This window comes from Cervus elaphus, chromosome 8 (assembly GCF_910594005.1).
Source record: "Cervus elaphus chromosome 8, mCerEla1.1, whole genome shotgun sequence".
Classification (NCBI taxonomy): domain Eukaryota; kingdom Metazoa; phylum Chordata; class Mammalia; order Artiodactyla; family Cervidae; genus Cervus; species Cervus elaphus.
In genome coordinates this window covers 26,621,848-26,647,126 of record NC_057822.1, presented here as the reverse complement: position 1 = coordinate 26,647,126, position 25,279 = coordinate 26,621,848, and the positions used below count along the sequence as shown (strand labels likewise).

Below are 25,279 nucleotides of genomic sequence, written 5' to 3'. Positions count from 1 at the left end.
TCCTCCCGGCAATCTTGATTCCAGCTTGTGCTTCATCCAGTCTGGCATTTTGCGTGATGTGCTCTGCATATAAGTTAAAAAAGCAAGGTGACATATACATCCTGACATACTCCTTTCCCAATTTGGAGCCAGTCTGTTGTTCCATGTCTGGTTCTAACTGTTGCTTCTTGACCTGGATACAGGTTTTTCAGGAGGCACTTAAGGTGGTCTGGTATCCCCATCTCTTGAAGAATTTTCCACATTTTGCTGTGGTCCACACAGCATAGCATAGCAAATAAAGCATAAGTAGATGTTTCTAGATGGAACTAGACTGCCTGGGTCTGAATTATGACTCTGTAACCATATAGTCATGTAGTCTTGGGGAAGTTACTTAGAAACCTCATACCTCAGTTTTCTTGTTTATAAAACGAAGGTGTAAATGGTACCCAATGTCCTAGGGTTACTCTGAGATTAACTGAGTTAATGCATGTAAAGTGCTTGGAACAAGGCCTGGCTAATGCATAAACTAAAAAAGTGTTTGTTATTAACACTACTACTGCTATTACTACTAATATTTGCTGATAACAATCTAAAACTTTTCATTTATTTACTCATTCATTGGTTAAATATATATTGAGTGACCACAGTATACATAGTTTTGGATTGAGTTGAGATTGGGATACATTTATGACCACAATGTCAGCTTTTAAACTTCCTTCCTTCCTCCTTCCTCCCTCCGTCTCATCCTTCTTTCCTTCCTTTCTTCTCCTCCTTCTCATTTTATTCCTCTTTCTCTTCTCCTTCTTCCTATTCCTCTTCCTCCTTGTCTTCTTTTCTCTTTTCTCTCTCTCATTCTCTGTTCCTTCACTTTGGGATTATGAGGTTAAAATAATTTTTTTTTGGCAATCAATATATGAAAACATTGTAGGAAACTTATGGTTGATTTTAGCTTTTGTTTATTTTCCAGAAGTATGTTTTTTGTTTTCCGTTTTCCTGGGCCAAATAGTGTTTTTCTGTTGCTGCTGTTGCTAATTCGCTTCAGTCGTGTCTGACTCTGTGCGACCCCATAGACGGCAGCCCATCAGGCTCCCCCACTCCCTGGGATTCTCCAGGCAAGAACACTGGAGTGGGTTGCCATTTCCTTCTCCAATGCATGAAAGTGAAAAGTGAAAGTGAAGTCACTCAGTCGTGTCTGACTCGTAGGGACCCCATGGACTGCAGCCTACCAGGCCCCTCCATCCATCGGATTTTCCAGGCAAGAGTACTGGAGTGGGGTGCCATTGCCTTCTCTGAGTGTTCTTCTAGTTGGGATTAATAAAGACTTAGCTAGTGTGTGTGTGCTGTTCTGTGCGCTAAATTACTTCAGTCATGTCCTACTCTTTGTGACCCTGTGAACCGTAACCTGCCAGGCTCCTCTGTTAATGGGATTCTTTAGGCAAGAATACTGGAGCGGGTTGCTGTGTCCTCTTCCAGGGGTATTCTGAACCCAGGGATCAAACTGGAGTCTCCTTCATCTCCTGCATTGGCAGATGGGTTCTTTACCACTAGCGCCAGCAGGGAGGCCCTTAGCTAATGTGATTCACTCCCAAATTGATCATTTGAAAATGCATTACTTACCATCTAGAACACTTTGGATATGAAATTAGTAGGTGAAACTTCAAGAATGAAAATGCAGACAGCCTGGGTCCAGAGAACCTTAAAAGGAACAGCACAGGGAATTTTGATTAATGAAATACCTTTTATACTGATCTAATGTGTTATAAATGAAGATAAGTTCACTGTCTTTTTTTCTCAGTCTGTTGGTAGGTGTTCTTCAAAATGTATTAGTACATCCTAGTAGAGTCCCACCAAGCATGGTGGTTTTGTGGATCTGTGGCATCATCAAAGTGTTTACTCTGGAGGTCTAGTGACTGACTCTCTTAGATGAAGCAGAGAAACTCCATGAAGTGGAGCTCCTAGAATTTTGGACATAAAACTCACTCCTCCAGGAAATTAAAACATTTTAACAAAAGTGGTGCTAGGTAGCTTACCTCCAGTTCCTATCAGATGACATGCCAAATTTCCCTAGATTTAGAGAAAATAATATGAGTTTGTAAAGAAACTTCCTCTGGATTCCCATAGGAAATGTGGAAAGTCATTCTTGGACTGAGATCTTTTGGCTGTAGGTGTGTTTCTTTTTAAGGACTGTGACGGAGCCATGAGTCCAGCATACATGGCTTATACACCCTCTGCTTTCGTGAACAAGCTGTTTGAACTAAATTTTCTCATACTGTAGCAGTAAGAAAATGTTATTTTGAGTGTGGGAAAGTACTGAGTTGGAATCTGGAAGTCACGAACTCCTAAATTCAGTATTGTTCATTATTCCTAGATGTCTGCTTTTAGGTACTAAAGTAGATGTGACAAAGGTAGGTGCTGCAGTGTTTGAATTTCTCCTTTATTTCTTGTGGTGATGAAGCAATGGGAACAACTACTGGAGTCTAAATGAGATACCATATGTCACAGTGGCTGGTACTGTGGAACAGGGACTTGATAGTAAGAATCAACAAATCCTCACTTTTTAATTTTCCTTTATCATGGAATTTCCTGTCTTGGAGTAAAAATCTCAGATGTAATTTTCTTGCATTTCATGCCAGAGAAATCTTCTCAGTGAAAATTCATTTTTCTCTTTTGTCCTTGCCGGGGAACACATGCTATAGTTGTTCATTTGCTGAGTTATGCCTGACTCTTTGCGAACCTGTGGACTGTAGCCTACTAGCTTCTTCTGTCCATGGGGTTCTCCTAGAAAGAATACTGGAGTGGGTTGCCATTTCCTTCAGCAGGGGATCTTCTCGGACCAGAGATCAGATCCGCGTCTCCTGCATTGGCAGTTGCATTCTTTACCACTGAGCCACCAGGGAAGCCCATAAATTCTCCATTTCTCACCTTACATGAAAATGATTGAAGTTGACCTCTGGGCTTCACAGGTGGCACTAGTGGTAAAGAACTTGCCTGCCAAGAGACATGAGCTTGATAGCTGGGTCGGGAAGATCCCCTGGAGAAGGAAATGGCAACCCACTCCAGTATTCTTGCCCGGAGAATCCCAAGGACAGAGGAAACTGGCAGACTGCAGTCCATGGGGCTCACAGAGTTGGACATGGCTGAAGTGACTTAGCATGCTTGCACCCGTAAAAATGAAGTTGACCTCTAGGAAAGCATGTAACTGTTGTGGTTCTTTACACTCTGATATTTTTTGGAAGCACAGATAATGTTTAGCACTACTGATAATTTTTGCTGCTGATCTTTCTTTGCCTGTGAATAACTTGAAGACTTTAAAAATGGCTTGGAGGAATCAGGGAACAATGCTGCAACTGATTAAATAATTCAGTTGAGAGGAGACCAAGTTTAGGATCTTTTATTCACATTCTGGAGATGAAAGAACATATAAAATAATACTTTATGTAACTATTTAGTGCTTCCTATTTCTCCTTCATTGTGCTAAGCTTATAACATATAATATTTCATTCATGCTTCAAATGACTATATGAGTTTTACTATTATTAACTCTCATTACTACCATTATTATTAACATTTCAGAGATGAGGGAATTGAGATCTTGTGAGACTATGTGACTCACCCAACTCTCACAGCTAATAAATGCTAGAGTCAGAATTTCCAAAATCTATGATGTTCTTAAGCAGTATGACATACTGCTCCCCACTGCAGACACAACTGGTAATTTCTCTACCCAGTGTAAAAATCACTAAGGAAATCCACACATATAGCACTTTTCCTTTGTTATACTACTTGAATCTTATTATTATTATTATTTTTCAGTAACTGAAACAAACAAACAAAAAAAGGAATCTTTAGTACCTGTCTCCAATGAGGATGTGAAAAATTAATAACATTATATTACTAGGTCTATCTGCTTTGAAATTTTCAGTCTGCCTGATAAATGTTTTGGAGATATACTTGGTCTCATTCTGCTAAAAGTAACTCTAAGTCAAGTCAGTGTTTCAATCATGTAATCAGCACATTTTATCTGCAGATAAAACAAATGGTTAAACACAGCTGAAGCTGAAGCTCTAAAACTTTGGTCACCTGATGCAAAGAGCTGACTCATTGGAAAAGACTCTGGTGCTGGGAAAGATTGAGGGCAAGGGGAGAAGGGGAAGACAGAGGGTGAGATGGCTGGATGGCATCACTGATTCAATGGACATGAGTTTGAGTAAACTCCAGGAGATAGTGAAGGGCAAGGAAGCTGGGAATGCTGCAGTTCATGGGTTTGCAAAGAGTCAGACCCATCACAGAGACTGAACAACAACAAAGCATAGCAGAGAAGAGTTGAAATGGAGTTGAGGAGAGTAGTTATAGCTTTGAATTTGTTATGGGACTGTATATGTGAGTAGGGGGGTGTAAGAATGTACTAAGTAATGATGGAAAAGAAAAAAATTTAAATCATAACTGAGTTTAAATCATGACTACTACTGACTCACAAGGATGTGGGCATGTACCCTAATATCCGTAAGTCTTCATGTCTCTGTCTAGAACGACAATAACTAGTACTAACTAGATTGGATTATTCTGAGTGCTAGAGAAGATGCCAAAGGCATGGTGGCCAAGACTGGGCAATTGGGCTGAATTAATAATGTTGAAATCTATACTCTGTACTTTGGCATTTTTATAATATCATGGGGACATAAATGATAACTCTTCTTCTTGAAAGACCATTTCTAGTCATTGGATTGATTTTGTTTATTTCTGTACTGAGGTAGATAAACTATGAAATAGGTAAAAGATGGCCTTGGTTGTTATTGTTGTTCAGTCACTTAGTCATGTCCGACTTTTGTGACCCCATGAATTACAGCATGCCTGGCTTCTCTGTCTTTTATTATCTCCCAGAGTTTCCTCAAACTCATGTCCACTGAGTCAGTGATGCCATCCAACCATCTTGTCCTCTATCTCCTCTCCTTCCGCCATCAGTCTTTCCCAGCATCAGGGTATTTTCCAATCAGTCAGCTCCTTGCATCAGGTGGACAAAGTATTGGAGCATCGACTTGAGCATTAGTCCTTCCAAAGAATATTCAGGGTTGATTTCTTTCAGGATTGACCGGTTTGATCTCCTTGCTGTCCAAGGTACTCTCAAGAGTTATCTCCAGAACCACAGTTTGAAAGAATCAATTCAGCCTTCTTTATGGTCCAACTCTCACATCCAAACATGACTGCGGGAAAAACCATAGATTTGACTAGATGGACCTCTGTTGGCAAAAAGATGTCTCTGCTTCATAATGAACTGTCTAGGTTTTTCATAGCTTTTCTTCCAAGGAGCAAGCATCTTTTATTTCATGGCTGCAATCACCATCTGCAGTGATTTTGGACCTTAACAAAATGCAGTCTGCCACCATTTCCATTTTTTTCCCATTTATTTGTCATGAAGAGATGGGACTGGATGCCATGATCTTTAGTTCAATTCCGTTGCTCAGTCATGTCCAACTCTTTGCAACCCCATGGACTGCAGCATGCCAGGATTCCCTGTCCGTCACCAACTCCCAGAGCTTGCTCAAATTCATGTCCACCGAGTTGGTGATGCCTTCCAACCATCTCATCCTCCTCTGTCATCCCTTTCTCCTCCTGCCTTCATTCTTTCCCAGCATCAGGGTGTTTTCCAATGAGTCAGTTCTTTGCATCAGGTGGGCGAAGTATTGCAGTTTCAGCTTCAACATCAGTCCTTCCAAAGAATATTCAGGTTGATTTACTTTAGGATGGACTGGTTGGATCTCCTTGCAGTCCAAGGGACTCTCAAGAGTCTTCTCCAACACCACAGTTCAAAAGCATCAATTCTTTATAGTCCAACTTTCACATCCATACATGACTGCTGGAAAAATCATAGCTTTGACTAGATGGACTTTTGTTGGCAAAGTAATGTCTCTACTTTTTAATATGCTGTCTAGGTTGGTCATAGCTTTCCTTCCAAGGAGCAAGCATCTTTTAATTTCATGGCTGCAGTCTCCATCTGCAGAGATTTTGGAGCCCCCCAAAATAAAGTCTCTCACTGTTTCCATTGTTTCCCCATCTGTTTGCCATGAAGTGATGCAGCCAATTGCCGTGATCTCAGTTTTCTGAATGTTGAGTTTTAAGCCAACTTTTTCTCTCTCCTCTTTCACTTTCATCAGGAGACTCTTTAGTTTTCTTCGCTTTCTGCCATAAGGGTGGTGTCACCCGTGTATCTGAGGTTATTGATGTTTCTCCTGGCAATCTTGATTCCAGCTTGTGCTTCATTCAGCCTGGCATTTCACATGATGTACTCTGCATATAAGTTAAATAAGCAGGGTGACGGTATACAGCTTTGACATACTCCTTTCCCGATTTGGAACCAGTCTGTTCCATGTCTGGTACTAACTGTTGTTTCTTGACCTGCATACAGATTTCTCAAGAGGCAGGTCAAGTGGTCTGGTATTCCCATCTTTTGAAGAATTTCCCACAGTTTTTTGTGATCCACACAGTCAGAGGCTTTGGTGTAGTCAATAAAGCAGAAATAGATGTTTTTCTGGAACTTTCTTCATTTTTGACGATCCACAGGATGTTGGCAATTTGATATCTGGTTCCTCTGCCTTTTCTAAATCCAGCTTGAACATCTCGAAGTTCACAGTTCACATACTTTTGAAACCTCGCTTGGAGGATTTTGAGCATTACTTTGCTAGTGTGTGAGATGAGTGCAATTGTGCTGCAGTTTGAACATTCTTTGGCATTGCCTTTCTTTGGGATTGGAATGAAAACTGACCTTTTCCATTCCTGGGGTCACTGCTGACTTTTCCAAATTTGCTGGCATATTGAGTGCAGCACTTTCAGAGCATCATCTTTTATGATTTGAAATAGCTCAACTGGAATTCCATCACCTCCACTAACTATGTTTGTATGATGCTTCCTAAGGCCCACTTGACTTTGCATTCCAGGATGTCTGGCTCTAGGTGATTGATCACACCGTCTGATTATCTGGGTTGTGAAGATCCTTTTTGTATAGTTCTTCTGTGTGTCCTTGCCACCTCTTCTTAATACCTTCTGCTTCTGTTAGGTCCATACCATTTCTGTCCTTTATTGTGCCCATCTTTGCATGAAATTTTCCCTTGGTATCTCTAACTCTCTTGAAGAGATCTCCAGTCTTTCCCATTCTATTGTTTTCCTCTATTTCTTTGCACTGATCACTGAAGAAGTCTTTCTTATCTCTCCTTGCTATTCTTCAGAACTCTGCATTCACATGAGTATATCTTTTCTTTTCTCCTTTACCTTTAGCTTCTCTTCTTTCTCAGCTATTTGTAAGGCCTCCTCAGACAACCATTTTGCCTTTTTGCATTTCTTTTTCTTGGGGACGGTCTTTATCTCTGCCTCCTTACAATGTCGCAAACCTCCATCCATAGTTCTTCAGGTACTCTGTCTGTCAGATCTAAACCCTTGAATCTATATGTCACTTCCACTGCATAATCATAAGGGATTTGATTTAGGTCATACCTCAATGATCTAGTGGTTTTCCCTGCTTTCTTCAATTTAAGTCTGAATTTGGATAAGGAGTTCTTGATCTGAGCCACAGTCAGCTCCCCCATCACAGAACTTCCCCATCTTTGGCTGCAAGGAATATAATCAATCTGGTGATGTCCATGTGTAGAGTCTTCTCTTGTGTTTTTGGATGAGGGTGTTTTCTATTGCCAGTGTGTTCTCTTGGCAAAACTCTTTTAGCCTTTGACATGCTTCATTTTGTACTTCAAGGCCAAATTTGCCTGTTATTCCAGGTATCTCTTGACTTCCTACTTTTGAATTTCAGTCCCCTATAATGAAATGGACATCTTTTTTGGTTGTTAGTTCTAGAAGGTCTTGTGGGTGTTCATAGCACTGTTCAAATTCAGCTTCTTCGACATTACTGGTTGGGGAGTAGACTTGGATTACTATGATACTGAATGGTCTTAGTTAGCCGTGATCTTGGTTTTATGAATTTTGAGTTTTAAGCCAGCCTTTTCACTCTCTTCTTTCACCATCATCAAGAGGCACTTTAGTTCCTCTTTGCTTTCTACCTTTAGTGTGATATCATCTGCTTATCTGAGGTTGTTGGTATTTCTCCCAGGAATCTTGATTCTAGCTTGTGCTTCATCCAGTCCAGCATTTTGCAGTATATATTCTGCATATAAGTCAAATAAGCAGGGTAACAATATATAACCTTGGCATACTGCTTTCCCAGTTTTAAACCAGTCTGTTTTCCCATGCCCAGTTCTAACTGTTGCTTCTTGACCTGCATACAGGTTTCTCAGGAGGCAGTTAAGGTGGTCTGGTATTCCCATCTCTTTTTAATTTTCCACTGTTTGTTGTGATCCACATAGTCAAAGACTTTGGCATGGAGGTAGATTGTAGTTGGTTGTATTAAGTTCATATTCCAGAAAATAATTCTTGGCTGGGCAGAATGCTTAACAACAAAAGCAAAAAATAATAATAAAGCCTAGGGTGATACATTTTAGAAAGTGATAGTTCCTTCTTAAGATTTTGACTGAACACAATTTTCTCTAAGTAAGAAAGAGAGGTAGCTTTGCATGAGTTAAGAAGATGAGGAGGTCAGGGAACTGTGACTATGAAATTCTGTTTGCATAATTCTCCATTCTGTTAGATGCTTACTGGGTGCTTGGTGATGATGGTAGACAACTCGTCCCTTTGTATGTGAGACATCAATGGTGAGAGAGGAGCCTCATCTGCCACTTTCAAAGTATACCATGTCTCAGGGTTGATCAGGACTGGTCTGTTTCGTTTTCAAAAGTGGGAGCTAATGTTATTTTCTAAACTTTTTTTCCCTTAAAAATTAAACTAGAAGGTTACACCTCAAGAAATTGAGTTTGATTCATTCCAGAACAAAGAAAATTAGAAAACAAATCCTGCTGGGCTAAAAATATTTCATTAATTCAACAAGAGGTGAATTCCTTTAACTTGGAGAACTTAAGTCTATACTCCAGCATTGAGAGGCCAGTTCGTTGTCAGTGCACTCATATCCTTCACTCACAACCCAGTGGATTACTTTTGAGTCCATGAACTGAAACTTCAAATCTTTTTAATTAAATGAGATGCATGGGAAAGCACTCAGCATGATCTTGGGAGACAGCAGAGCAAATGAACTCTTAGTCTCTTTTATTTTCATTTCCCCTCTTCTTTGCTTCTAATCATGATTTAAAACTTTGATGTTAATGCATAACTGTTTTCCAAGATGATGTTTTACAACAATACTTCGAACAAACATGGAAGCAAAAACAACAGTCTTTCACTCTGAGCTGTTTTTGTAAACCCATACGATGCCTTGGGTCATTTATAGCTTCCTGGTGAGTTCTTCTTAATTGGATCCCAATGAGGCTTCATTTTTTTCAATTAACACCTTAGAGAGAAAATTATTTGTATCAATTTGTGACTTATTTTTCCTGTTTGTTTTGATAATCATGAACTATTTACAATTTGAAAATGTGTCATTGATTGATGGTGAACATTCATAAAAAGCAAAAAATTAATTATACAACACAGCAAAACATACTTTAATTTTTCTTCTCTTGGGAAGAATTTGACAAGATGTTTTTCTTTCATATTCATATTGGCAGGATATTTTAGAATGGTATAATAGAAAATACTACTTAAAATTGATAAATTTGTTCAAATCTCTTTCTTTCTTTCCCTTCCTCCCTTCCTTCATTTTTCCTTTCTTCCTTCTCTTCACCTGGCTCACTGCATGCTTAGAATCTAGTATAAAAAAATTAAAAAAACATACATTAACTACTCTTAATATATTGGCAAAGACAAGGCAAGTTCCCAACATAGCAATGATTAAAGAATGAATGTGTTAAAGGCCATAATGAAGGAATAGAGGGACTAATTGTTAAAGATTTAATGAGTGCTATTGTGTGCCAGACACATTATCTTGGGCATTATATACATACAAATTGTAATTTATTTCTTCCAACAACCCTATGATGCAAGCATTTTCCCTATATTTTATAGATAAGAAAACTGAGGTACAAAAATATAACCAAAACGAAAATAATGTTCAGTATCACATTGTTAGTCAGTGACAGATCTGGGATATAAATTCAGGTAATATTTACTACAAATATGCTCTTTCTATCACAGTATGATGCCTCGTGTATTCGTTTCTTACTGCTGCTATAACAAATTGCCATACACTTAATGTTATAAGACAACACAGATTTATTTTCTTTTTTATTGAAATATAGTTGATTTATAATATCATATATTTAAGGTGTCTAGGATAATGATTTACAATTTTTAAGGTTATACTCTGCTTATAATTGCTATAAACTATTGACTATATTCCCTGTGCTGTATGACATATCCCTATAGCTTATTTATTTTATACATAATAGTCTGTATCTCTTAATCCCCTACAAATTTATTATCTTACTCTTCTAAAGATTTGAAGTCTGAAAGGGGTCTCATTGGGCTAAAATCAAGGGGTCAGCAAAGCTGTGTTCCTTTGTGAAGGCTCAAGGGGAGAATGTGTTTTCTTGTCTTTTCTACCTTCCAGAGGTTGCCTGCAGTCCTTGGCTTGTGGGCCGCTTTCAGCTTCAAAGCCATCAATATGTTAAAATGTTTTTCTCATTGCATTGCTCTGACACAGACTTTTCTTCCTCCTTCTTCCACATTTAAAGACTCTTTTTAAAAAAAATTTTCCAGCCAAGTTGTGAATCATGTGGGTTATTACTTCCCTGACCAGGGACTGACCCACCTCCCCTGCATTAGAAGCACAGAATTGAGCTGCTGGACCACCAGGGAAGTCCCTTAAAGACTCTTGTGATTACTCTGGGCCCACCTGATAATCCAGGATACTCTCCCTATTTTAAGGTCAGCTGACTAGCAACCTATAATTTTATCTGCAACCTAAATCCCCCTTGCCATGTAACATAACATACTCCCAGGATCTGGGGATTAGACTGTGAGTGTCTTCATAGGGAGAGCATTACTCTGCCAACCACATCTCCCTCCCAAAAATGAGGGTATAGGAGAGTTTAGAGGAAAGGGAGATGTTGGGGCTAGGAGCATAGGAAGGTTCATGGAGAAAATGATATTGAGCTGAATCCTAAAAAACAGAGGAAAGAGGATTCCTAAGGGATCCCATAGCTAAAGGAAGCCATAGAAGCAAATACAGTATATGTAGGTATATACTGAATTTGAAATACCAGCCAGGTGGATATTAATAAGCAGAGGAATAACTGATTTTTTCATTTTTATCATGAAGTTTAAGTGAAGGTAGATAGAGCTTTGGGGAGTGAATGATGTGATTTAAAAACCTGTACACTGCTGATGGGGCTGTAAGATGATTTAGATCTTATGGGGAGTAGTTCAGCAATGCATATTAAGAGCTTTGGACTTTTACCAGTTCTGTGATCCTCTAATTCCACATGGCTATTTATAATAACTGGAAAGTTATAAACAACCTAAATATGCTATAAACGGAATTGTTAAAAAACTTGTCATCAGTGCAAATGATGGCATATTCTACAGATATTTAGAAGTTATGTATAACTTATGTATATGTATAAGTTATGTATATTTAGAAGTTATATTTAGAAGGATAACATTTATTAATATGGACAAGTGATCACTATATGTAACATCCAAAAAAAGAGACTACATACAGAGTAGTGGTTCTCATTTGGAGAATAAGAATTCATTGAGCCTCTTCTGTGTGGCAGGCCTTATACTGGACATGTTTATGAATATTCATTTAGTTCTCACAATAAGCTCATAAGATAGGCAATCTTATTAGCTGTTCTAGTGATGAGAAAACAAATAACTATTTTGGTCAAGATCACACCAACATGATAGGGTTAGATTTTTTTTTTTCATTTATTTTTATTAGTTGGAGGTTAATTACTTTACAATATTGTAGTGGTTTTTGTCATACATTGACATGAATCAGCCATGGGTTTACATGTATTCCCCATCCCGATCCCCCCTCCCACCTCCCTCTCTACTCGATCCCTCTGGGTCTAGATTTGAACTCAGGAAATAAAACTCATAGCCACTCATAGCCACTGTGCCAGATTTCCACCCACTATTTTACATTATTTCTGTGTCTCAGATTTGAGAAATGGATGCCATTGTTATGGGAATTGTGAATAAACCAAAGGCTATTTTTTTCAAGTTGCAGATCAATTGTCAAAATCTGGGAAAGCCCATGGGAATGTATTACCTGTAAAAATGTGGGTCACAGAAGGAAAGAATAAATGTCAAAATCATGGGCCAGATGAAATAAAAATGGAAATAGTGGATATCTTTGAGCAATAGATTTGGGGCAATTGTTATTTTATTTTTTTACTTACGTGAGTTTTCTAAACTCTGTAAGTGAAATTTCTAAACCCTTAGTAAATACATATTACCTTTTAAATAAGGGAATAGTTACTAGAAATAAACACCAGGAAAGGTTAAGAAGAGTATCTTAGAATGGAGTGCTGCCTATTTAATGAGGAATATCCACAAAGTCTAAAATGTCATAGCTGTAGTACTTCAATTTAGGGCCCCCCTTCTCATATATCAGGGCTTCCCTGGTGGCTCAGATGGTAAAAAATCTGCCTGCAATGCAGGAGATCTGAGTTTGATCCTGAGTCAGGAAGATGCCCTGGAGAAGGAAATGGCAGTCCACTCCAGTATTCTTGCCTGGAGAATTCCATGGACAGAGGAGCCTGGCGGGCTACAGTCCATGGGTCACCAAGAGTTGGACATGACTGAGTAACTAACACTTTCACTTTCTCATATATCAGTTACAGCTTTAGGACCATATAGACAGTGACTGAGATAAACTGTAATCCAATAAGGAGGTAAATGCCTATAAGTTAAACAAGTCCCCAAAAGTGCTTACTCTTCTCCAGGTGATGGGCTAATTTCCAATTGAGAAATCTGAAAAACATTCATGAAGTGAAGCTCTTATAGACAGAATCAATTAGAAGGGATATGGAAGTCCATGAACCATAGCCTTCTTTTAACAAGGGCCCAGCCAAAAGAGATTATTGCATTTTCAGTTTTACAAAGTTATCAACTGAAATCCTATTTTAACTTTGACTGTCCCAAGCATTATCTTTACTTTAGCAGAATTTCCACTCTAAATAAATGGAAAATATCAGGTCACCTCCATAAGGTTACCCTTAACGTAGGATCACCCCAGGTAATTTTTCAAGGAGGTCTTACCTTTCAACCTTGTGTGTTTTATGCCCCTCCCTCCACAACCTCCTGAAACTTTTACACTTCCTCCAAAACTAAGGAAAAGAATTACTGAGCCTAATTTAGAAAAATTGATGCTTTTGATCTGTGGTGTTGGAGAAGACTCTTGAGAGTACCTTGGACTGCAAGGAGATCCAACCAGTCCATCCTAAAGGAGATCGGTCCTGGGTGTTTATTGGCAGGACTGATGCTGAAGCTGAAACTCCAATTTTTGGCCACCTGATGCGGAGAGTTGACTCATTGGAAAAGACCCTGATGCTGGGAGGGATTGGGGGCAGGAAGAGAAGGGGACGACAGAGGATGAGATGGCTGGATGGCATCACCAACTCGATGGGCATGAGTTTCAGTAAACTCCAGGAGTTGGTGATGGACAGGGGGAGGCCTGGAGTGCTGCAATTCATGGGGTCGCAAAGAGTCAGACTTGACTGAGCAACTGAACTGAACTGAACTGTTTAGTAAAATATATTCCATTATTTAAAATGATCTGTTGGAAAGGCAGGATAGTGATGTCTATATCTCAGCATCACATGGATTGGCCCAGAGTGGGTGCTTGATAAGTATAATCAAATCAATATATGAATGGTTTCTTTTAAAAACTGAAGCACAGCTTTTGGACCAAGGTCATCATACATTCAAATCTGATTCTTATAGCACCTTTTGGGTGTTGTGCTGTTTTAAGAGAGTCCTCGGTCCTTTGTGTTTCTTCAGTTGGTGGCTCATGTTGTTTCTCCCCAGTGACACTCTCCTTCATTTATCCTTTTCATGTTCATTTCTCTTCATTTCTGAACACTCCTCAAATATAAAAAGGCATTTAATCTTCCAATGCGAAATGCCAGCCACTCTAGATTTGTGTCACCTGCAAAGTTTAATGTTGTACTAACTATTCCATCATGCAGATCACTGGCAGAAACATGGAATACCAATATTCTCAAGTCAAAGTCAAGAAGAAATCCACTAGTGATGTTCCCCCCTGCTCCTCCGGTTGACACCGATCTATTGATTATCCTTCTGAGAACAGCCTCTGTAATAACACAGTGGATTACTCCTGCTATCTATCAAGACTTGTGGTCTCCCAAGGAGTCACAGATGATGTATTAAAATAGTTTATTGGCATAGAACATCTTTAGCGAAGGAGAACAAGACATTTTACACAGTAAATGGGTGGTAAATCACATTTTTGAAAATGGAATTATTTTTAAATACTTTCAGATACTGTTTAGAGGAGGCCTATAATAAAGCCCATTGTCAAATGAAAAATCCCTAGGAAAAGTTAATAATTATTCCCTAAATGTATTTCTTTGAGATTGGCTATTTTATGGCAGATTTTCTCAGAGAAGATCGCCTGCCCTCATTCCACACCCTCCCCCCCCCCCCCCCACAATAAGCTTTATAAGATCTATAAGGCCCAATTGCTCTTGGAGCTGTATGTGACTTATCTGAGGATTAATGACTCAACCTCCTTTGCCGGTGTCCTGGGCTCCCTCTCAGACCTCACAGCCTTAAACGCCTTGAAGAAAAATGGCTCATCTACCCAAATCATCCATTACCAAAGCTAGAGCTTTCCAGTTGGCTAACCTTTCTTATGTTGAGACTTTGTTTAAATATTAGCACGGCTGGAGAAGCTGCTAGTAGAATCAGTTCTAATTCTGTGCACAGCTACTGGAAAACAGAAACTGACTGGATATGTTCCAGTGAGGTAGGGTGGAAGCATGATGAATCTGCAATTTCTCATTTAACACTAATTTAAAGCAGACACCTCTGTGGACATTATGAAACTCATAGATAAACTTTAGGAGATGTAGGAAATTATATGCAACATTTTGTGTGTCTGTGCTCCACCCAGCAGTTCTCATCAAATCCAAGGATTCTCAACCCAAATAACATTTAAGAAGGACTACATGACAAGTAGCTTTAGTCTTGAACTCCTTACTCCTAGACTCTATTTAATAGACCTTTCAAAAAATAAAATATCTTTTAAAAGTTTAAACTTTATTATAATCAAAGAAATATGAATATATTTATGAGATACTACATTTTAAGTTACCTCACTGTAGAAAATCACAAGAATGAAACTTAGTATTGAAAAAGACGTAAGAAAACACACACCCTCAATTTCTGCTGGTGGGAGTTTATGTTCTGTGTGGCAATTTGGCAAAAGTCTTAAAACATATATGCAATTGGATCGGCAATTCTTGTTTTAAGGAATTTGTCCTAAGGGAAAGAATTGGACAAGTATACAAAGATATTTATCTCAATGTTTATTACAGTATTGTTTACAATAGTGAAAAGTTCATAACTGTGCATTAAGGGGGTTAATTTAAGCCAGTTATGGTACACTCATTAAATGGATTTCCACAAAATAATATAGTTGTACATTTATCAGTATGGAGCCATACTTGTATTACATTAACTAAAAATGCTGGTTACAAAATAATATTTATAGTACTGAATGGAAACTATATTTCTTAGACACAAATGGAAAATATGTCTGAATATATACTGAAAAGATAGTCACAAAAATAATATTTGTGTTTACACTTAATTAGATTGTAGATGATTTTTCTTTTGCATTTATTGTGTCAACAAAGATAAACAATATAAATTTTAAAGCTATATGCAATAAAATAATAGAAGTTTATAGAGTTGTCAGGGGGAAAAAATGCTTTGGGAGCTGACAAGAATTTTCTACAATGATACAATGGGTAAAATTTAATCATCTCATTATAGACACTAATCATCCGCTTATTTAGCCACTGATTTTTAGAAAGAAGAACACTGCTTTCTGAAGAAATTCTAAATATTTTGCATTTGAGTGTAGAAATATCACCTGTTATGTGCTCTGTATAAGGTCACTAAATTCCTTACTAAAGGAGAGAAACATGACATGAGCTTCTTATCATTTTTTATAAAAAAATCCTTTTTTCTTCCTTATAACCCCCAGCACAGGGTGGCTAACTGAATTGGTGTTTGGTTGGCCTGTGCAAATAATAATTGGAAATTTACTTATTTCTTCATCAAAACTTTTATGCTATTTAATAGGTTCCAGGCACTATTATAAGAACTTTTCAAATATGAGCTTAACCCTCTAAGCCACTCTAGGAGTGAAAGGTTATTATTATTCCTATTTTATAGTTGGAGGAGGAGATGACTCTAAAGATAGTTAAACATTCCTTATATACAGAATCTAAAAAGAAATGACACAAATGGACTTATTTACAAAAAAGAAACATACTCACAGACTTAGAGGATGGGTGTATGGATACCGGTGGGAAGGATGGGGGAAAGGGATAGTTAGGGAGTTTGGGATTGGCATGTACATACTGCTCTGTGTTAAATGGATAAAAAAACAAGTTTCTACTGTATTAGCACAGGTGACTCTGCTCAAGTTTGTGTGACAGCCTGGATGGGAGGGGAGTTTGGGGAAGAGTGGATACATTATATGTATGGCAGAGTCCCTTTGCTGTCCTCCTGAAACTAGCACAACTTTGTTAATCGGCTATGAAAGTGAAAGTCGCTCTGTCCTGTCCGACTCTTGGTGACCCCTTGGACTGTATGTAGTCCATGGAATTCTCTAAGCCAGAATACTGGAGTGGGTAGCCTTTCCCTTCTCTAGGGGATCTTTCCAACCCAGGGATCAAACCCAGGTCTTCTGCATTGCAGGCAGCTTCTTTACCATCTGAACCATGAGAAGCCCAAGGATACTTCAGTGGGTAGCCTATCCCTTCTCCAGCGACTCATCCCAACCCAGGAAATGAACCTGGGTCTCCTGCATTGGGAGGTAGATTTTTACCAACTGATCTATCAAGGAATACACTATAAAATAAAAAGTTAAAAGAATAAAGACAGTTCAACTATCTTGTCTGTGATTAAGCAGCTGATTGATGTGAGTGATCATTTATCCTCAAGTTAGTAATTACTCGAGGATGTATACGATGTAGGAACGGAAATAACTTGAGGATCTTATGGTAGGGAAGGGTTATATTAATACAAATGATAACAAAGTTTTAGGTTGAAATCTAACTTGGCCACCAAAATAATTTCGATAATTTTTATTAGGGTGGCAAAGTTTCTAATAAATATATATATTATATAATTCAGATATATAATTGAAACAAAGCAATATCAAAAGTTTGTGCAAAAATGGCCAAATATATAAAATAGGGGGAACAAAAAGAGAAGTAAATATAACCAGATGTTGATGACAACTACATCAGGAGGAGTGAGACTATGGGTGATTTTAATATTTTTAAATCACTTTCTAATTTTCCAAAATGAGTAGAGTGAATATTGTTACTCTAAAATAAAAGTTAATTCATTTCCTTTAAGTTACTAGCTAGCAAGAAAAGTAACACATATAAGGAGAAATGGCAATAAGATTTAATATCTACCCACATGATGCTTGATTTAATGGAGGCACCGATATGTGTGACCCCAAGCAGATATCTTAGGAACACTGACTGTCAATGAATTTATGGATGGTCACTGAGTCCTGCCAAAACTCTGCTCTCTGGGGAACATTGGTCATTTCTTTCCTCCAGTGCTGAAATTCTCTGTTAGTCTCCTCACTTAGTAGAAGTGCAAAAATTGAAAAGTGCAAAGTAAGAATGAAAAGGGCTGGAGTAAATAGCACATGCTCAGCTAAAAGTCAAGAGCTTTAAAATTTGCTGGGAAAATATCTATGAAAAATAGAATGCATGATTCAACTATTAAATAGTCATTGGTTTGGTTGCTATTTCTGATCGAGCTAAAGTTCGGATGCATGCAAGCAAACCACAGCAGTATTTTGGTGGGAAAAATTCAACCTATTCCCAGTAAGGAACTGGATCTGTTTTTCTCTAGCCAGAAGGATAGAGAGCTGAAAATAGAAAAACTGAGAGTGGGTCACTTGCCTGAAAGAAAAAATCCCTCTTTCCCAGACAGGAATGAGAGTCACCTCAGGGACTAACATGCTGGGGACTCTCTCTGCTCTAGGGCTGGGTTGAAGAGATTGGGAGAGGTCTTTTAGACATATAGTATAGCTGGAAGACCCAGCTAAGAGTGTGGGTGTGTATGTATAAACATACAATTAAAACACAGTAACACCAGGAATACTGGGCCCAGGGGAAGAATGGAACTTTAACAGTTAATTGTGACTCTGCAGAGAAGTCAGGTTACTTTTTCTTTCCTGGGTGAAGAGAACACTAACTATAGGACTGTGGTAGTGATCCTTGGACTATAAACGCATCTCTTTTCTAGAGAGGGTTGGGTTAGCTAGAAGGTTTCAATGACAATGCTTAAACACACTAATAATTCATCAGCATGGGAAGGCCAGCTGCCGTGTTCAATGGCAGCACTGTTAGGCACCTATCTGGCACGAGTCGCTTTTGAACCCCATCTATGTCAATTTGTCTTGCCTTCCTTCCTTCGCTGTCAGGCAAACTGAATTAATCTTCACACAGGAACCCTTTAATTCTGTCCTTTTGAAACGCAGAGATAATTGGGCTTTTTGGATAGCTTAGCTGTTGTTTTGGGTTTTGTTTTGTTTTACATTCTCTTCCCAAAACATGAATACCCACAACTGACCCCTTGGGTTGAATAGACATTCCTCAAAGTCTTAGAGTCATCATGCAAGGAAGACTCCAGAGAAGAAGGAACAAGGACATTTCTAAAATCACTGGACATTAGAACTGTTAAACGGAAGTGGTTTCATTTTGTATTTTAGGTTCTTGAAAGGGTGCCAGCTGCCAAGGCAGGGAAGTTGTGGACCACCCTTCTAGACCCCTAATTCATACTTGATGACACTTTGTAACAATTCTGTTGTTGTTTCAAAAATCTGTTCTCTCTTTTCCCCTCTTTTTCCTTGGAGAATTTACCCAAATTTACAGCCTCAGCTAGGCTCTCTGGCCTTCTCTTTGGTCTCAAAATTCAACACTCAGTCCAAATGCCCTGATGTTTACTCATAGATGTTCTGCTAACTTCAAATTAATAATGCCCATTATGTAGCCTGACAATTCCACTCCACCTCCATCAAATGTTCTCAACCTCATTTTGTGGTTTATTCTCCTAGACACCAGACATGAAAACTCAGAATTGCTTTTGTCTCCTCTCTTCTCTTCTTCCTATGATTAGACAGTTCCTAAACCTCTTATGCTCTTCCTTTGGTCTACTTCTTTGCTGAATTAATGGAACACTTTCTATCTAAACCAGTAGTTAGCATACTTACAAGAGCCCTTGTTTTATTAATTTTCATTTAGAAGTAGCAGAATTTTGATATTGTGTGCCACTTAGATATGCCACATATCTAATGCATAATAGCATATTAACATTAGATATAGCCGAAGCTCCACTAACTAAGCCCCATTTATTCAACTTACTGGGGCTAACTAATGTTTTTTGGTTCCTTCTTACAAACGTTTGCAATGATTCCTGTGGTCTGCCGAAAGTTCAATACTTATTTCTGTTTTCCAAGAGTCAGTTGCTTTTCTTCAGAAAACCTATTTATACCCCTTAAACTTACTATTATAATTATGTGGATCAATGGGGTATAAACCCCCATCAAAAAAATGACTTGATGTTTGTAAAGCTAAGTGGAATGGTTTTGAAAGACTTGAAAAAAGCGAATTGCTAAAAAATGCTCTTTTAACTTTAAATTCATAGAATAAATGTTGATATGTATTTCGCTTTTTAATGACTGCTGGCTTTACCTGACTTTTTCAATTAATCGTATATAGCTACTGAAGCTGACCCTATAGCTCTGAAGTTTTTGGTGGGTGTCTTGAGGGATTACAGCACAGTGATCCCTGGCATGGACTCTGGAACCTGCCTGGGTTTAAATCCTGTCTCTATTTCTAACTAGGTGTACCTCATTTTCCCCATTTGTAAATAAGGGTAATACCAATTTCTACCTCCTATGAGGATCAAATGAGTTAATTCACTTTAAATAGTGCATAGCATATTACAAGTTCTCAATAAATAGCATTTATAGGTAAAAGGGGGAGATGAGAAAAGTCAAGGTGAAGAAATGATCTAGGATAAAAGCCAAGCAATGCCCCTGGTATCAACATGATTCACAAAGTAAGGAGCTATTTCAGCTACTTATCTGAGAAAATATGATTCAGAAGATAATTCTACCTGCTGTAACTAGTAATGACACTAACAAAGTAAATAAAAATAATAACATCATTTTCATGGCACATTAGTAGCTCTTGAGTGTTTGTATTATTTTGATCTTTCGGGATAAATATGGAAATTAGAATCAGGTACCTAGTTTTAATCCTAGTTTTGCCACAAACTACTTAAGTGGCTTCTGGCCAGCTACATTTCCTTTCTGGACTAAAGGGCACTATCTGGGTAGTTGGAGGTATGTGCCTGCCAACTTCATTAAGTATAGAGTAGCAGGGGTACAGAGAGGCAGGTAGAAAGAATGAATTAGAGAGTGGTTGGGGGCTCAGAGTAAGAATTAAGTTATGACATGACAGCTATAAAAGGGAGTGTTTCATCTGAGGGCTTTTGGGTGGCTGAAATTTAAAATTTGTTGTTCAGTGTCTGACTCTTTGTGACCCCGTGGGTTGTAGCACGCCAGGCTTCCCTGTCCTTTACTAGCTCTCAGAGTTTGCTCACATATTCATTGTATTTTGTAGGCCATAAACTTGTTCATGACTTGAAGTCTGTGTTCTGTGATTCACATTTATTGTATGAAAGGGAATGATTGGGGGTTTAAGTGACAGGATACAAAGCAGAAGAAAAACATAGAGGGGAGTGATCCGCATGGGATCTGGACTCATTCTGCATCTCTCTGTGGAAAAGTCTAAGCAGGGAATGGCTCTTCTGCCATCTTGGGTTGGAATTGCTTCAGATTTAAAGGTGTTGAGAAGCTTGGCTGCCCGTTGTTCAAATAAGGTATATGTCAGTGATGTCAACACAACGTGTTGAGGAAATGTTACATCTGTCTGCAATTGGCTACCTCTTGATAGGAGAAACACTGCTGGAAGCCTGGAGACCAGATGTTGCTTTCAATCACACAGAGGTCAAACAGCTTTAGATGAAGAATGTCTGCACCTCCCCATCCCTGGCCCTAACAGAAATATCCAAGGTGAATTTGGTGGAATCATAATTGTTTTAGCTCATGTTCCCGTTTTTCTTAGTGTATGACATTGCCGCCACTAGAACAGAGCAATCAGATTGGTGGCCCTTGGTTCAAGGGTTATGAAGAAGACATCAGAGCTGAGAGATTCCTGTTCACAGGGTCACATGACCTACATTCCAGCCTAGGTTTTGCCATTACAGATGTTGAAGGAGTCTGAAAATATCTCTTGTTTTCTCTAGTTTCTTAAACTGAGCAAAAATGGGAGCATTATTCTAAATGGCCTGTGTTATCCTTTCCAGTTTAATATTTTGCAATTATGCAGATATGAGGGAAGCCTGGTCTTGGCTAAGGCTTGGGACAACCACCTGGAAAATCAGTACAGTGGTGTTTCCAGAACGAAAACCTCCTCTGGTATTTCCTACTAGTCCATGTGGGAAAAAACAGTTAAAACAGCTGGTTGGAAACATGTCTTGAGCCAGAATGAGAAATGACTGATTGTGAACTTAATTTGAAAGAACTCTCTAATTAAACCTCTTACAGTCATTAAAATATCTCATCCTTTGACTAAACCTGTGTGCTAGGGGGAGTTAGGAATGAATATCCATTTCAGGAGGGTTTACTTCTTTCACATTTGTGCAGGTTTTCTGTTTAGTCACAGTATACAAAGGAAGACATCCAGGCTTCTTTCCAATTCAGCTTCATGCCAATAACTGCTTATATATGGAGCATCCATTAAATGAGAAATTTCTTTCTCGGTGCTGCTAGTGATGTATAGGACACTGTGAAGAAAGAAATGGTTTGTCCCCACTCCCGAGGTTTTCTTCCATGACCAAGTGTATCTCCTGGCTTCTTTCCACCCTATACGTCACTCTCCATCAATGAATGTGGGAGATTTATGGACTAGTAAATTTGGGAAGAATTTGAGCCTTGACTCTGCCCTTATTCCTAGAAGTCCATCCCCTTGCATAAAGCGTTTTCTTTGGGTTGTACCATCCTACACATGTCTTTTGCTACTAAGTGACAAATAGAATGAGTGATACTGCAGTTTTCAGGTAATAATTTACAAATCCTCCAATTTGTTTTCCATTGATGAGTGGCACTAAGAAATTAAAATCAGAGTGGAATTTAGGGAAGCGAATTACACTTACGGCAAGGTTTTGGTGGGCCAAGATGTATGGTTTCTGGCGATAAACTTAATGTAAGGGCAGGGTCTTTTGACATTGGTGATTGGAGGGTCATATTAGACTAGATGAGTTTTTATAGTTATATAGTTGGCATTTAGCGGCTCTGATCTGAATGAGAGTCTTAAAGACAGGTACACGGTACTTTGACATTGGTGAGTGATAGAAACTTTTGGAGGTTTTGTCCACAGGCAAAAAGCTATTTTTATATATAGAGTTATATGTATGAGTTACTTCAACTAGCCCATGTGGGTACTAGAAAATTACACTTTGGGCCCAGGCATGGTGTGGCTGAAGGGGATAAAGCTGAAACAGTTAAAGACAAAAGGGACTCTCTACTAGGCTTGGCATTGATGGGCAGAACAATACTGCTGCTGTTTCTGCTGCTAAGTCGCTTCAGTCGTGTCTGACTCTGTGCGACCCCTTAGACGGCAGCCCCACGATACTAGCTGCATTAAAAGGAGATGACAGCTAAATTCCATGCATGCTATGAAGCACTGATGTGGTTCTACCTCAAATTGTTAATACCAGGCCAGAGACACAGCGTTGAGTTGGCTATTATGAATCCCTCTCTGCATTTAGAAGTCAGGAGGAAACTGTAGAGACATAAACTCTGAATTCATGTGAGTAGCCCATGGGTTCAAGAGTGGAGAATATTTAAAGAACACCTGGGAGAGTTTCAAGGTGATTTGGATTTTTATAGGGGTACAGGCACCTTAAAAAATCGTGCCAGAGCATGTATGGAATTCAGGTCAGAGGAAACCATTGTTTTGAGGAACACTTGGGAAAAAGGATCTTGATTCCACTAGGTGCCTGAATGATTTCACTAGGTGCTGGAATGAGCACAGTGGTAAAGAATCCACCTGCCAAATGCAGGGGATGCAAGACATGCAGGTTCAATCCCTGGGTCTGGAAGATCCCCTGGAGTGGGAAATGGCAGTCCACTCCAGTATACTTGCGTGGAAAATTCCATGGACAGCGGAGCCTGGTGGGCTGCAGTCCACGGGATCACAAAGAGTTGGACACGACTGAGCACACATGAAGACAGGTGCCTGAATACACAGGCGTATAAGCAGCAATAGGGCTTTAGGAGTGAAGACAAAGATAGATGCAATGTATCAGAGGAAGGAGTGGTGGTGAAATAAAGGAAGATAATGATCAGAGCCATTTAAGGTTGAGGAATCAAGGCACACTTCATGGAGCAGTTGGTGTTTAAGAAGGATCTTGACAAAATAGCAGAGAATTTTAGGCTTCTTGTTCCAGAAGGGCCATGGCTAAGTCTAGTGCAGAAGGAGGAGATTTGGAAGTCCTAGCACCAACTCTGTTTCCCAGCTTCCTTCTCAGCTAGTGTGGATTCATTTAAATGATATATTTGTGTCAGGTGGGCTTTCAAAACAATCTCACTAAGGGTAAATAGCAGCCAGAAAAGGAAACATGGGCATGTATATTCTTCTATAGTTAAGATGGATAACCAACAAGGACTTACTGTATAGCACATGGGATTCTGCTCAGCTGTTATGTAGCAGCCTGGATGGGAGAGGGGTTTGGGGAAGAATGCATACATATATATGTATGGCTGAGTCCCTTCGCGGTTCACCTGAAACTATCACAGCATTGTTAACTGGCTATAACTCAATACAAAATAAAAAGTTTAAACAAACAAAAAAGGAAATACAATAGAACTATTCTCTGTTCTTTTCTGGACTTGTTCTTTCCTTATCCTTCTGCTATAACCCTCAGGAATTTGGAAGTTTTCAGCTGTGAGTTCCATTACAGTGAACTCTTCTTGGTTAAATTGAGATTCTTGGATTATCTCCCTCATTATTTGTCAAAATAATTATTAGGTCTCAGCACATGTGTCTGAAATCAACAGAGAAACCCCTTTTCCCCTGGCCCAATCATTTGGCATGGACAAATGTTTTATATCCTTCATGTTCTGATTTCTTATGCCAGATATGGGGACAGTGTAAATTTTGTGGTGTTTTAAACCCTGGAATAACTTTGTTCTTGTCAGGATTATCTGAGAAATTGCTCTATTGCAATTTGCCCCTGATATAGACCATTAGGCTTTTGCTACGTTTGCCTATAATGGGACTGGGACTTTGAACACATTGCTAAAGGTTAGTTTACAGACATGCTACCTTGGTGTGCTTAAATATGAAATATCTTAAATCTCATGAAAAATACGTGCTACTGGATATCTACCAATAGTAAGGGATAAAAGAGAAGTTCATCTTGCTGTATTACATAGAGATTTAACAGATGATAGGAGGAAAAAGGGCTCCATCAGCAAAGGAAAGCATGTTTGGGAAACATTGGAAAATCAACTTGGGCTAAAGAGTTGATTCTGAGTAGATGAGAACTAGAGATAAAACCATAAAGCTACCAAGAATAGAATTTTGAATTAGAAGAGTCCTTTGTGGTCATCTACCAGGTCTTAAAGTGGAATCAGGATAACTTTATTCAGACCAAATCTATGGAATTAGTAGGTATGTAACTTTATTCAAGTCAACATTATTTGCCTAGAGTTTGCTCATTTTAAAATGAGGCTTAAATAAAGTGAATATTGTAATATGGGAAAATGCCAGGTGAAATTCAAATGTATATTAGGTGTTCAATGAGTAACCTTTAAATATTCTGAATCCAAATATATTCCCTCTTCTAATTTAATACATGAGGTACCTGGGGCTCAAAGAAATTAACTTACCTATTTAAGTTTCTAGAGTTAATAGTGGCAGAGATGAGATTCAAATCTACTTTTCTCTTCCCTCCTTGTCTAGTGGGCTTTTGACTGCATCATGTTTAAAGTGGCATGATTATTTTA

At 38.7% G+C, this 25,279-nt stretch overlaps 1 pseudogene; it reads left to right on the top strand.

Moving 5' to 3' along the window:
• LOC122698195 overlaps positions 1–21,491 on the top strand; it is a 34,685-nt pseudogene extending 13,194 nt beyond the window's left edge.
• The last annotated feature ends 3,788 nt before the right edge of the window (positions 21,492–25,279 follow it).